A 13,445-nucleotide genomic window follows, 5' to 3' on the forward strand; every position below is an offset into this window, starting at 1 on the left:
TATAATCATTATTTCTACAAAAACTGCAATAACTACCTATGTATTATATTAACTTATCTTTCACAATCGCCACTTATTATATTTATTTATTTGTTATTCATAGGTATAGTTTGTTTTAGTAAAAACACTTAATTTACATTTTTTGATATGTATATCACTTAAGCTTACAATTATATCGGCTAATTTTGTATTATCTAACTGACTAACTCTCACTTCCGCACAGGCACAACTATTATTGGCTAGGACGTTGGAGGTGACCAACTACTGTTTTTACTTTTTACTATTATTATTATAATTCCACTGTAGTATTAATGATGCAGTTAGTTGGCAACAAATATTATTATTATTATTATTATAATTATTGTATTTATTTTTATTATCTGCTATACTATTCTCGGGCTAAATTTACAGCAATAAAAGTAATACTTATTACTGGACCGATTAAATTCTTGTCTTGACTAGACGACTGGTTGACTTTGGTTGACTAAAATCTTATAAAACATTATAATATGGTAATGAGATTATTCAAATGTATACGATTTGAATAATTATTATTACATTTTTTTTGTAAATAATTAATTTTTTTAACCATACAAGCTGTAAATTAATTTACCATAACCATAGTGGAGGTAATAATAATATCAATACTTACGCGAATCCGATGAATGCCAGTGGTAACAATGATCTCTTGAATATTTTATTTTGAGTAAACGTCTTTATTTTTATTTTTAACCATTAATTGGTTACTAATATTGTGTTTCAGCTTAAAAATTATCTCATGAATTATTAATTATTAAAGACAATAAGCCAAATATAATAGAACATAAAAACATTTTTCAAAAGGTTAAATTAAAAAAAAATAACTCTGCTGTATACTGGGTTTTGACTATTTTGAATGAACTTCATGATTTGTAGTCATTACAGTAGGTCATTGTAGTCGTGTATTCATAATGAAAATATTACATTTCAATTTAATGATAACTCATTGTTCAGGAAAAACCATTTTGTGTTAAGAGGTAGGCCCCCACTTCCAGTCTTAAGCGGATTTTATAATTTAAATATAGAATTTAGTCATTTAATAATCTATTAGTAATATTACTATAATATTATACAACTAGTTTTTGTCAATAGACCAAAACATCCTTCATAACTATATTAACTAATAAGTACCTAGCTACTATATAATTTATGAATTATGATAATCTTATAATCGCATATAAAATTATTATTACTTAGAAATAGAACACGGATTTATACACACTATAAAGTATCACAAATTACCCAATAGTATGCAGCTTCAATTTTAAAAATAATAAATATACAAAAATATAAAGGAACTATTTTTCAAATATTGTAATTAGTTATTTGGTAATTATTGATTTTTAAATAGAAAATTAGTGCAAAACTAATTTTTTTATTAAAACTGTATAATAGAGATTAATAAGATGAATAATAAGATTATGAACAATTAAATTTACTTCTTGTTAAAAACGATATAACTGATACTATTATTTACCAAAAAAGTATAGGTTTGTCGTTTGTAGTTGACAAAGTTTATAAAATATTATTTTACACTTGTATGAAGTTTTTAAAAGAGTAGATAATTTAATTTCACTTCATTATGAAATAAAGATTCATAAATATACAAAACATGCGAAAAAATTGTCGTCATATACTTGAAACCAATACAATTTAATTAAAAAATAATTAACAAAAAAAACCAAAAATATAAAAATGAAAATAATACGCATTAGCATAAAACTTTGTATTCTACTCATAAATTATTACTGACGTAAACAAATTGTTAAATTATTATATAACAATAAAATAATTATGTTTCTCTGTATAACTGTATGTAACCACTATGGAATATTTTTTATACTTTTTCATAAGTACCTACTTTTTTAAAATGATCATTTTAAACACCTATAGTGAGTATTCAGAAAATTACCATTTCCAGCTTAGTATAACCGCATTTACTAAAAAAAAAACCATTAAGAAAACATGCGGATCAATGACCTTACTATAAATTTATTTGGCTACTGGCATCATGCCTAAAATATCGTTACAACGATATATTTAGTATTTACCGATATTTGAACTTAAACAATAAAATACATAAATTTAAAGACGGCGCTTTAGATAGGCAATTCAGGGTCATTATATTGTTGTAAGATAAAATATCGGTTTGACACCTATATAAATAAATATAATAAATAATAATATATAGTATATTATATTATTAGATTAATAAATAATAACTAATAATTAAAATATTTCGGCAGCCTGTAAATCATATACACCGGACACCACCATACAAGTATACGATATTATTGTACTTGAGTGATTAGTCATTAATAATCAATCGACACCACTTGTTTTATCATCTGTTTCCGATTTTCGAACTGAAGTCTTGATTATATTTATTGGTCGAATAGTTTCCACCCCGCCATCCGCGAGTATGTTTGTATCTTACACAGTTGTATGCACAATGCAATGTGATGACTAAAATACAAAATTCTAGCGAAACGTGTCTTGTACGTATAATTGCACTCATCGCCAGTTTCCGGTCCGTAACTTGTTCCAGAGGATTACGCACCGAACGGTGCGTCAAGGTAAAACGCATTTTGGTCACCTTATTATTCTCAAGTATTCTTGAAATAGAATACAGTTCCATACGCTACTTCCATGACTGCCATTTAGATTTAAAGTCTAATTCTATGTAATTGTGTGTGTTATTTTTATAGATTACAAATAATATATTCCTAGCCTTGGGCTATCTATATATTCTACGGATATTATGTACATTTTGACATTTTCTTAACATGATTGTTTAGTAATAACTAATAAATTTACATATGTCATACATGCATAAACAATTGTAAGTTGATCAAATAGTTATAACAATAAAATATGAAATAAGCATACATTATGTATACTTTAAACAAATTTGGAAATCAAAGCATAAACCCTTAGGAAGATAAATGATGGCCGCGATTGATAGTGAAATGTAAAAAATATCCGTAGGTAACGATAAGTCTAAACATAACTTAAACATATTATATTATAATACCATTAATACCTAATGGGTAACAATACCTTAAAAACAAATATATGTACAAAAATAATGTGAGTTATATTATGAATAAAGATTTCTACCTCGGGTTCTTTACTGGGACAACATAAAATGATTAAGGTCCTTCGGGTAGAAAACGTAGGAATAAAATGGGTACGATATTATTCACGATGAAATTGTCGACAAACGACCCGCCTACCGCTCACCTCTCGGACGAACGCACACGGTCGTCGGCGTAGCCGGATGCCGAATAGATATCGCTACTCTGGCGCCATCTGCCGTCCGGCGCGGCCTCCCGGGCCGGTCCAACAGATGTCTCTGCGGTGTTGTCGAGGACGACCAACACGGACGGTACACGCGCGCGCCCTCCTCCGCTGCGGCCGCGGCATCGCCACCGCAGCCGCCCAGTCGTCACCGACACCGACACCGCCACCGACCCGAGCGCGCGAGGGAAGCCATTGCTGTTCGACTGACTCTCACGTTTTTGTGTGTGCGTCGCGGCGACGAGTTCGGCACTTCGGCGTTATTGTCGACCGACAGCCGTGGTGTGTACGCGGCTCACTTTTCGCCAGGGGGGTCGTCGTCGCCGTCGTCGAGCAGTTTTTTTTTTACTCCCCCCCCAACGCACACGCCGTCATCGTCGTCGCGCTTGTCGTAAGTATAACACAAATAATTACAATATAATAGGTAATAGGTAAAATAATATTATATTATTATTATAAACACACATTACGCGTTACCGTTGTGTTGTTCCGGTAGTAATGATGATATTACTGTAAGAATAATAATTATTATCATAATAACTCGAACACCATGTCCATATTATGTACATTGTACCTATAGAGTGATGTCGGTTTTTAAACGGACATCGTGTAATACCCGACGACGTTAGTAGGTACCTATAATACCTATAACAACGGCGTACTAGTGTACGCACTCCAAGCGAGCGTGGTTTACGCGTGCGGGGGCACCGACTAAAATCGAAGGGTAGATTGGCGGCGGGTTGGCGGAGTTAGATGTGTTCGAAATGGTTCGGGGAGGGGGGGGACTTTCAGTTGGATTGTTTAAGGAGCCGTCGTCGCCGCCACTATATTTTGGGGGTTTGTAGTCTCTGTGCACTATAGTGGTTGTCTATTGCTACATTTATCATCGATGTCATAGTATACTGTAGGTATACAGATATAGTTTGTTGCGCATAAATTATTGGTTATTGTCGGTGACGTCCTGTCTTACGACCACAACACGGTGGGTATGGGTTCCGAGTTCAACGACGGGGTCGATATACCTATACTGTACTTACACACGCGCTCTCTCTCTCTCTCTCTCTCTCTCCCGTCATACTCGTAAGTCGCATAAATGTGCCCCTAAACGTATATAATAATATATGCGTCGTGTGGTGTGTGTGTGTGCGAGTGTGGTTCTCGTACCACAACAATTCACTTCGGCGATGGTCGCTCTTTTAGATTTTTAAACTGACTACGAGTGTACACGGTACGCGCGTATTATCCCTCTTTGGGAACAGTATCGAAACTTTCCCGAGTGTCGTTGACACCGAGTCTTCGACGGTGATGGCGGTCGCTGCCTGCCCGCCGAGTATAATACATTTTATCATGACCTTGGACGGAATTGATGTAACGATGTCAACGTTCGTCCGAATCCGTTTGTATAACCTAATTGTATTTACCGAGTTTTCACGCCCGCCTCGATCTAAAATCATAATAATATTATGGTTTGTGTGTAGTGACCATAGTGAGCGTCTCCAGGTGTCTTTTCGTGTTCTCTCTCTCTCTCTATCTTTCACCGTTATCTTCCCTCTCCGGTTTCGATTTCGCATCCCTCGCCGCTGAACGTTAGATTTGTCCGGTGACAAATATTAATTATTTCATTTCACCGCGCATGCATGTGAATACATTTTAATAAAATAATATGACGAGTGTTTGCGTGCGTGCGTGCGTGCGCGTGCTCCGGAGATTACGTCGGGGCGTCGCGGATGAGGCTTACGTCACCAACGCCGCCGCCGCGAACGATACATAGTATGCACCCACACCGTGGAGTAACGCACCCACGGCCGTAGTCAAGTCATCGTCATCGGGCTACTCTACCCAATGTTTGGCCGATATCGGCGCGCCGCACTATGGCGGACGGACGAATAATAAATAGCGCGTACCCACGACGGATATCGGCAAACGTCTCCGTCGTTCGTCATTTTATCGACTTCACCTGGCCGACGGGAGTGTCCGATTTCTAGCGTATTATATCGTCCTATAATGTACATATATGAAAATATATAAAAGTAATAGCTGCCGTTGCCCCGTAGATGCGCCGCGAGACGACGACGTTGATTTTCTCGGAGGTCGAGACTTTTGGATATCACCGTCGCCGGATAAATCTCTCGGGTGACACCTGTCAAACGACCGCGCGTCTACAATAACCGCCCGGGAAAACTATAGTAACAAACGAGTCAAACGATAAGAGCTAATGACAACAATCAGCGAACTTATTCCGCGCCATCCCTGCACCCCCTTCGCGTGTACTCTGGTACCCGAAAATACATCATCCGTTGGAATTGGGTCGTATCGGATTACCCACCTCGACGTGGCCGTCGTCCACTTGGTCTATATCGTTTTGTATTCGGTACGTTTACCGCGTCCCGCTCGGACTCGTCGTGTACGTGTCATCAGATTAAAAGGCGCTAGCGGGGTGGCATCGGCGGCAGCGTCCCGCAACTCGTTCGACTGTCGCGCGCGCGTCGCCGACACACCGCGCCCGCGGTAACCTCAACAACCGCGCGCCGACAGGATAGGCCGCTAAAACAAGTTTCGCGCTTTTACAACGACGACGACGACGACGAAGATTAAAAACCAATTAGACGCAATATTTTTTTAGCCGACCGCAGTGGCGGCGGCGACGTGTACGCAAGGTGGTATTCGTAGATAGCCGCGCACTCTATCGTTTCGTCGTCGCAACGTCGTCACGCCAAATACGTAGTCTTTGTTAAAATACTTTAATGTGTGTGTGTGTGTGTGTGTGTGTGTGTGTGTGTGTGTGTGCGGATAAAATGTACAAATGACGTATCGACGTAGACGGTATACTAATGTTATATTTTACTACTACTACTACTACTACTATAGACTACAATACTAGTAGTACTACTACTACTACTACTACTACTACTACTACTACCGTGTGTGGTGGCTTATCATTGCGCCGCCGATAGTGTTATTCTGATTTGTGAAATATATATGCACATACGCACATATATTTATATAACAATTATCGTCCACGGCACACAATTATAATAATAATTTTGCTGCCACGCAGGATCGATGATAGTGAAATGTACCGCGAATAACACAAAGCACTGCGAACCGTTGCTGCGCGCCGCCCACATTTCGCGCTGTCCATGTCGTTGATCCGAACGCAAATGATTATAATACCCGCCGTTCGAAGACTTTTGGTGGAACGCCCGACTGCTGGTGTGTGTGTGTGTGTGTGTGCACTTGTGTCGCATACCGAAAAGTGTATAATGTTTTTATAACCGAGTGTGACTTTCAAGGTTATACGTAGTTTTGATCTTGCGACTTGCTATTAAAATAATAAAATCGCTCTTGGTCGTCATCGTCTCCGTCGCCGTCGCCGCCGCCGCCGTCTCTGTGCTTAGACAAAACGTACGGTTTGTAACAAACAAAACAAATTACAAATTATCTCGTTTTTCTACTGTTAAATATTTTCGTTAATCGAACCCGCGAACCACAATAATATGATTGTTGTAACACCGTCGTCACTCGCGTTCGGGTCCGCCCGACACGAACAGCGATACCATGTCGGCCACCATAGCTGGTGTAATATAGGTAGTAGGTACTATGTCAAGGAGAAAGACTACACACGACGACAAGGTCGCGGTCGTCAATCGCGCTAAATAATGTAACGCTATTAATATTATTATTATTATTATTACCGTCGTAATTTGCACGTTTGTTAGGTTATATTATAATATATTATAATTATGATTGTGTGCCGCGCGACTGGATTGAACGTTCGGTTATTCAGCTGGGTCCCTCATGTCGCCCGACCGTCGAAATATTGTGTTTTTACTACGCGACAATGTCGGTGGTGTGCCCACGAGCGGTGCCGACGCGCGACATGGACGTTTGTTTGCTTGCTTGCCACCGTCGACGTCGCGGTTTTCCGTTATTGTTCCGTACTTGGTCTAAATTAACCGTTCATTATTAAATACTTACCACTACTTGGGCATTTATAATCGATGGTAACGCACGACCGAGACGTTCCAACGCAAATACCATGGTCGGACGGGCTGCCCCTGTAACCACTTTGCCTTATCCATTCGCCATAGGTCTCGTATTTCCGCTGACTCTAAACTTACCCACCACCGTCACCGATCGCCCGGGAGTTCGTTTTGCGCCACGGCATGCATTCGATCGAACGATACGCATTATTATTAATGTCGGCTTCGACTTTATGTCGAACCCACGATTTAGGTCATCATTGCTGCATCGGGGGAGGGGGTACACCGCGCCTACTTCCCCGCGTGTTTCCGTGGATAAAATAAATTTTAAAGAGTATAAGACCAACGTGTTATTCTAATTAGTTTGCCCCGTATATAATATATTTTATAAAATAATGCGTTATTATTATTGTTGATATTCCACGGTGTTGGGGAATATACATATATATATATATATGTATTATAAAAACAAGTTTCCCTAACCAGTCCGATGAGAAAATGTCTGCGTTTGTCGATGACACAAGATTTTGAAACCGCGCTTGGTTGTTATCTAATTCGATGTTCGACGTATTTTGAGTAACCCATTTTATGTTCTTTTAATTATTTTTCCGATTCAAAATACCCGGAATTGGCTGTGCTTATTTAGTTTTGTTAACTGTAACCTAATAACTTTAGAACTCTCTTGCTATATTTTTAAAAATGAATACCGTAAACACTTGAATGTTTGTGACCAATGACCATTAATTCTTAAAAAATAGCTACTCGTGGACAGGTTTGATCACTGGCACAATTGTACAATCCTTAATCATAAAAACTTCCCTTTAAATTAAACGCAACTATGTGTGTATTCAATTTAATAGTATGGTAAATAAAAATGAATTGGTGGCAATTTTCAACATGTATGTACATGGAGTGTGGAAGTTTTTATTCGGTACGGGTGGGTCGTGAGGATGTAATAAGACTCTTATACAATGTCCACCATTCTTGTAATACGAAATTCACATCAGAACAACCAACATATAATAAACGGTGTCTGGAAAATATTATTTAACTTTAAAAACTACCTGTCATTTGTAAACTATGTATTATATTATTTATTGCATTATTTTATATTTTCGCCTTTTTTCCATGACTTGTTTATACATTTTATCATAATCTACCCGTGTAGTAACTTTTACAGTGTATAATATAAATTATAATACATTCAATAAACATTAATTGAATGTGGAAATGTACAGAGAAATTCTTATAACTCGCGTTATTGGGTAGCGATCATTTACATTATTTTAAATGACTGCTTATACTTAGGTGTATATTATATTTGAAAATGTACTAAACTTATAAAAATTAAATTTAGAACCAACAGCTAATCATTAATTTACCTATTTTAAGTTTAAATTAACAGAGTGAAGTTGTAGTCTAGGGTAGGTATATATTATTGCTTGGTGGAAGACGCACGATGGGGCAACAGCAACTAATTATTCTAATGTAAATACATTGTGATTTGTGGTTACGTATATTTTATTAGCTTTGAAACATATTCATACACTTCTATCAGCTTTAAACATACTATTTTAAGATTCATCTTCCCTAAAAATGGCGCTATTAGCTGTAAGTGCTCCAAGGAATACTATGCATTACTTATCTAAATTTTATAAATGTCCTTTAATAATTCATTTTTACTTCAGTTGTCTATACATAAATACATCAATAATTTGGAAAAGTATTTTTGTTGCCGTATGAATCTAAAAATATTGGTTGGTATTTTAAAAAAAAAAATTGAAAAACTTAGATAATCTTTAAATTGGTTTTTAAAATGGCGTGGGAAGTTTAACTTCTATTGTGTATAGATAAACTAGAAACAAATTATTGTTTACAATAATATAAATATAGGAAATCGTAAAGTTACTAACGAGTTATTATTTACCTACGACCTACCCCTATTTGCAAATAGTTATTCTCTACTAATGATTAGCATTAAAAATGGTAAAAATTGTCTTAATTTTATCCCTAAATATAAGTAGCCTCCACCTGGGCCTCTACCACAAATCCATATACATAATAATAATAAAAATATAACATACAAAATGTGTGTATTACTAAACTTAAATATTAGGTATAGCTTATAAAATATATTATCTTTTTTTGATATTTAAATGTTTAAGTGAGCTATAAGTAGATACAATTTAGCCATGCAGGTGTGTAGGTAATAATTTAAAATGTGAATGAATGTATTTAATACAAGACAACGAATGCGTGTGTTGCGCTCTATCAATCTAGGTCCTGGACCCTGGTGATAGTATTGCTGACTTACATAGGCGCAAATAGCAAGATATTTTGGGGGAGGGGGCTGAAGCTTAAGCTCAGTTCTTTATACCGCACCTTTATGAGGCTATTCTGATGTTTTTTCTTCGCTTCATCTAAACACTCCGCTTTTTGCGCTTATATCGTCGTACATAATAATATACCTATCTGTTGATCAGGCATGGATCCTGGGGGGTGGGGCACACAATTTTTTGTTAATGTAAAATTACAATGTTGGAATCACTGTCCACCATGAACTAAGATAGTACTATCTTAGTTTGTGTACCCCAGAATAATACGTATAATAATATATTATATTATCAGACATACATGTAATTTGAAGTATAGTAATATCAGGATCTGTAGAATTATTAAAAAAATTTGGGAAATAATATGTCTGGGAGACGCCTGGACCCCTATCCCCCCTGTATCCGTCCGTGCTGTCGACAGTCAATTCACTTTAATAGAAAATGCACAATTGTGTAGGATCGTCTTTTGAATTGCACACTATCATAGTCATACTATAATAATAATGTATAATACTATTATACTCTTCTCTAAATTAATCAATTTTTTCTTCTCTTATTTTAATTTGTAGTATTGTTAGTTATTTTAACAATAAGATTATTAACCGAAAATAATCATTAACATAATGATTTTAATAATGTAGGCATAAGGCATATTAATATATTATGTATACCTATTGTATATTATACAATATACTATATTTATATACCATTAGTATTTATTAAGGACTGACACCACTGGCCGTTGGATAGGTTATCGTTATCGTTTATATCTGTTACCTGGTATTCACACTTGAATACCAGTAGGTAGTACTTATATATGATTGTTTTTTCCGACGGGTATAAAAGCAAATATTAAGTAAATATATATTACATCGCCATGGTTAGTCCCTATTTATTATAATATTATATTATTAAACCACCTTAACAAATTTCGCCCATGCATAATAGTATAGAAAAAATTAATTAGGTAATGGAAATAATTATAAAAAACATTAATCTGAGTTAGACTGTTGGAGTATATTAAGTATAATGTATAGCCCCTAACTACCCTAACCGCTAGCTGCAGCCTAAATATTAATAAATATATTTTTGTCCCTCCTCTGAAATATTAAGTAAATTTAAAAATGTTTTCAATGTTTTGTGAACTTATTACGTTAACCGTGAATTAAAATAGTAATTTAAATTCAAGTTGCTTCGCTAAAGTCTAAAATGTTATATAACCATAGCATCTTCATACCAAAATTATGAAGGATCTTAGAATATTACTTAGTATACTTACACTTAAAAGGGCATTATTTATTGTTTGATTAGACATCCCCAGTTAAGCTTCTCTTTAGTAACAATTTATCCCCCCCCCCCCAAAAAAAAAACAACAAAATCCTGACTATACGTCCCTATATTAGGATTAGAACGTATACCTACTATTGAGACTATTATGTTTAGCCCGTATAAGTGCATCATCAACTATAACTATTCACATTTCATTGTATAAAAATATAATAAATTTAAAAAAAAACATTTCATCCAACTACATATATACTAGTATATAGATATTATTGTTAAATAAACAGATTAATGAATAAACTGAATTTGTTTACAATTCAAGTTAATTTACCGTTGTTAAACTATTCAAAATATTTGCATGTATGTATTTAATAATTTTAATATAAAATATGTTTAAACTGTTTCTTAAAATTAGTATTCGCCTAATAAATTTACATCGTCATCGAGTTGGTCATCGCTGTATATTTGGATAGGAGTATTTGGATAAGATTTCAATGATAAATCATCAAATCATTGTACCTATACGAAATACGAGGGGTTTTGAGTAGATACGGTGTGTAAACCAATAATTCTAATAATATTTGATAATTTATTTATATTACTCTAAGTAACACGCGTTGGGTATACTATTAGATTAAACTAAATTTTCAAAAATATCGCATATAATACTACTAGGTGTTTAACTTGGCTTCGACCGAAAAAAAATAAACAAATATAAAATACGGAATCATAAGCCATGTAACTAGTGTATCTCGGTTCTACCAGTTCACGGACAAATCGGCATCGGACCTGGCTTTGTGAACTAATTCGACACAGATGGACAAACCGATAAATCACTTGGTATATTTTTGTACGTGGTTAAAAGTATTAACACTTTCCCGATACCTATATGAACAGTATCAGAAATTTTCGTCAAAATCGTTCTAGTAGTTTTTGATCAATGTGAGCTTTAATCATTTTTGTATAGTATATTTTGTAATATTTAGATAATAATTTAAGTCTCTTATTTCTGTAACCGATGAACCAATGCAACCCTATGATATAAAAAAAAAAATTATTCGATTTTCATGAGGCAATAAGACATTTCTGTGTGAGCAATGGCCACTTATTTGGATTGAAAAACGAAACTAAAAAAATCGTAGAGTATGAAGGAAATTTTCTGCAAAATTTGGTGCCAATTGGTTCAGTACAGTTTTCGAGATTACTAGATACAAATAAGCACACAATCATATATTTATACACAAAGGAGATATTATTGTTATTTACAATACTGACTTACTGCAGTAAGTCGATGTAAACACAAAGTATGTAGGTGTAAATAAAATAGTTTAAAATAAGTATAAACATTTTTAAAATTTCATTTTACCGTGTTCTAGATTGTGAGTGGAACGATGAATGTATTGATTTTCCAATGATGTGTGTTGTTTTTTTTGTGTCACCTTTTGGGACAGTAAAAATGCTTTGATTTTCTTTAATAACATCTTTTGTAGTAGGAAAGTGAATCTAGTTGGTACTTTATTGCGGGTAGGAAGGTCAAAATTTAAAAAAATCCTAATAGGTAGTTTAAATAATATATTAATGTGAATAGAATATAGATCCATTTAAGCTTTTAGGCATACCTATTATATTCATCAACAATAAACTTCAATTGTATAATTTGTAACACCAATAATAAATAATAATTTCCAATGCATTTATAGGTATTTGATTTGATAATAATTAAAAACTGCACACCAATTAATCTAATTTATCATTGTCGTCTGTCAATTAGGTACATAAAAATGCAAACAACCGTCCCTAATTTTTTTTTTATTATTGCAGTTAAGTTTTACTGGCTTTCCATCTAAACTTATCTTAATTGGTCACGTTAATTATAAATAAGAACTTTCTGGAAGCATAGTATTGTAATGTATGATAATTATTTTATCATCTATATAAATTTCTTAGAGATAGACTTAAAATGGTTCAGAAATGCTAAAAATGATATAACAATTTAACAGTTCAATTTTAATATTTAAAACTTGGATCAAAATTAATTTTAAATGAATAAGCGGGTTTCTATACATCCACTTCCTTTACCACAATCATTGGATACCTGTTCATATGACTCAATATCAATGATCCACATGTTTTTCTTGGGTGATAAAAATGTATTCTACTTAAAAATCATTTTTACCGTTTTTAAGTAGATTCCAACTGTAAAAAAGTATACGCCAAACTGTGAAAAGAGGGCGATGATACAATATTGTAATTGAGTTTAATATAATAAATAAAACGAGAAAAGTTGCATTTACATTGTACACATAAAATTTCCTTACACAAACATTGTGTTAGATCTTCAGAATTGATATAATTGATGTTCATTCAATCATATATATATATATTACTTTCATGTGTAGTTAAATAAAGTATAATACGTTTTCAGTGGCGTAGCCAGTTGGTGCTGTGGGGCTACAGCCCCCCCCCCTTGAAATAGCTTAGAAAAAAATTATTTCTATATAGTCTT

The 13,445-nt window shown here is 34.5% G+C and overlaps 1 protein-coding gene across 1 annotated transcript in view; it reads left to right on the forward strand.

The window, feature by feature from the left end:
• The first annotated feature begins 3,489 nt into the window (after positions 1-3,489).
• Positions 3,490-13,445, forward strand: part of LOC111039252 — a 31,783-nt gene continuing 21,827 nt past the window's right edge. Inside the window, exon 1 of the mRNA XM_022322660.1 lies at positions 3,490-3,730. The gene's annotated coding sequence lies outside the window, so the exon portion shown is untranslated. The remainder of the gene's footprint in view (positions 3,731-13,445) is intronic.

Source organism: Myzus persicae, unplaced genomic scaffold (assembly GCF_001856785.1).
Source record: "Myzus persicae strain clone G006 unplaced genomic scaffold, MPER_G0061.0, whole genome shotgun sequence".
Lineage (NCBI taxonomy): Eukaryota > Metazoa > Arthropoda > Insecta > Hemiptera > Aphididae > Myzus > Myzus persicae.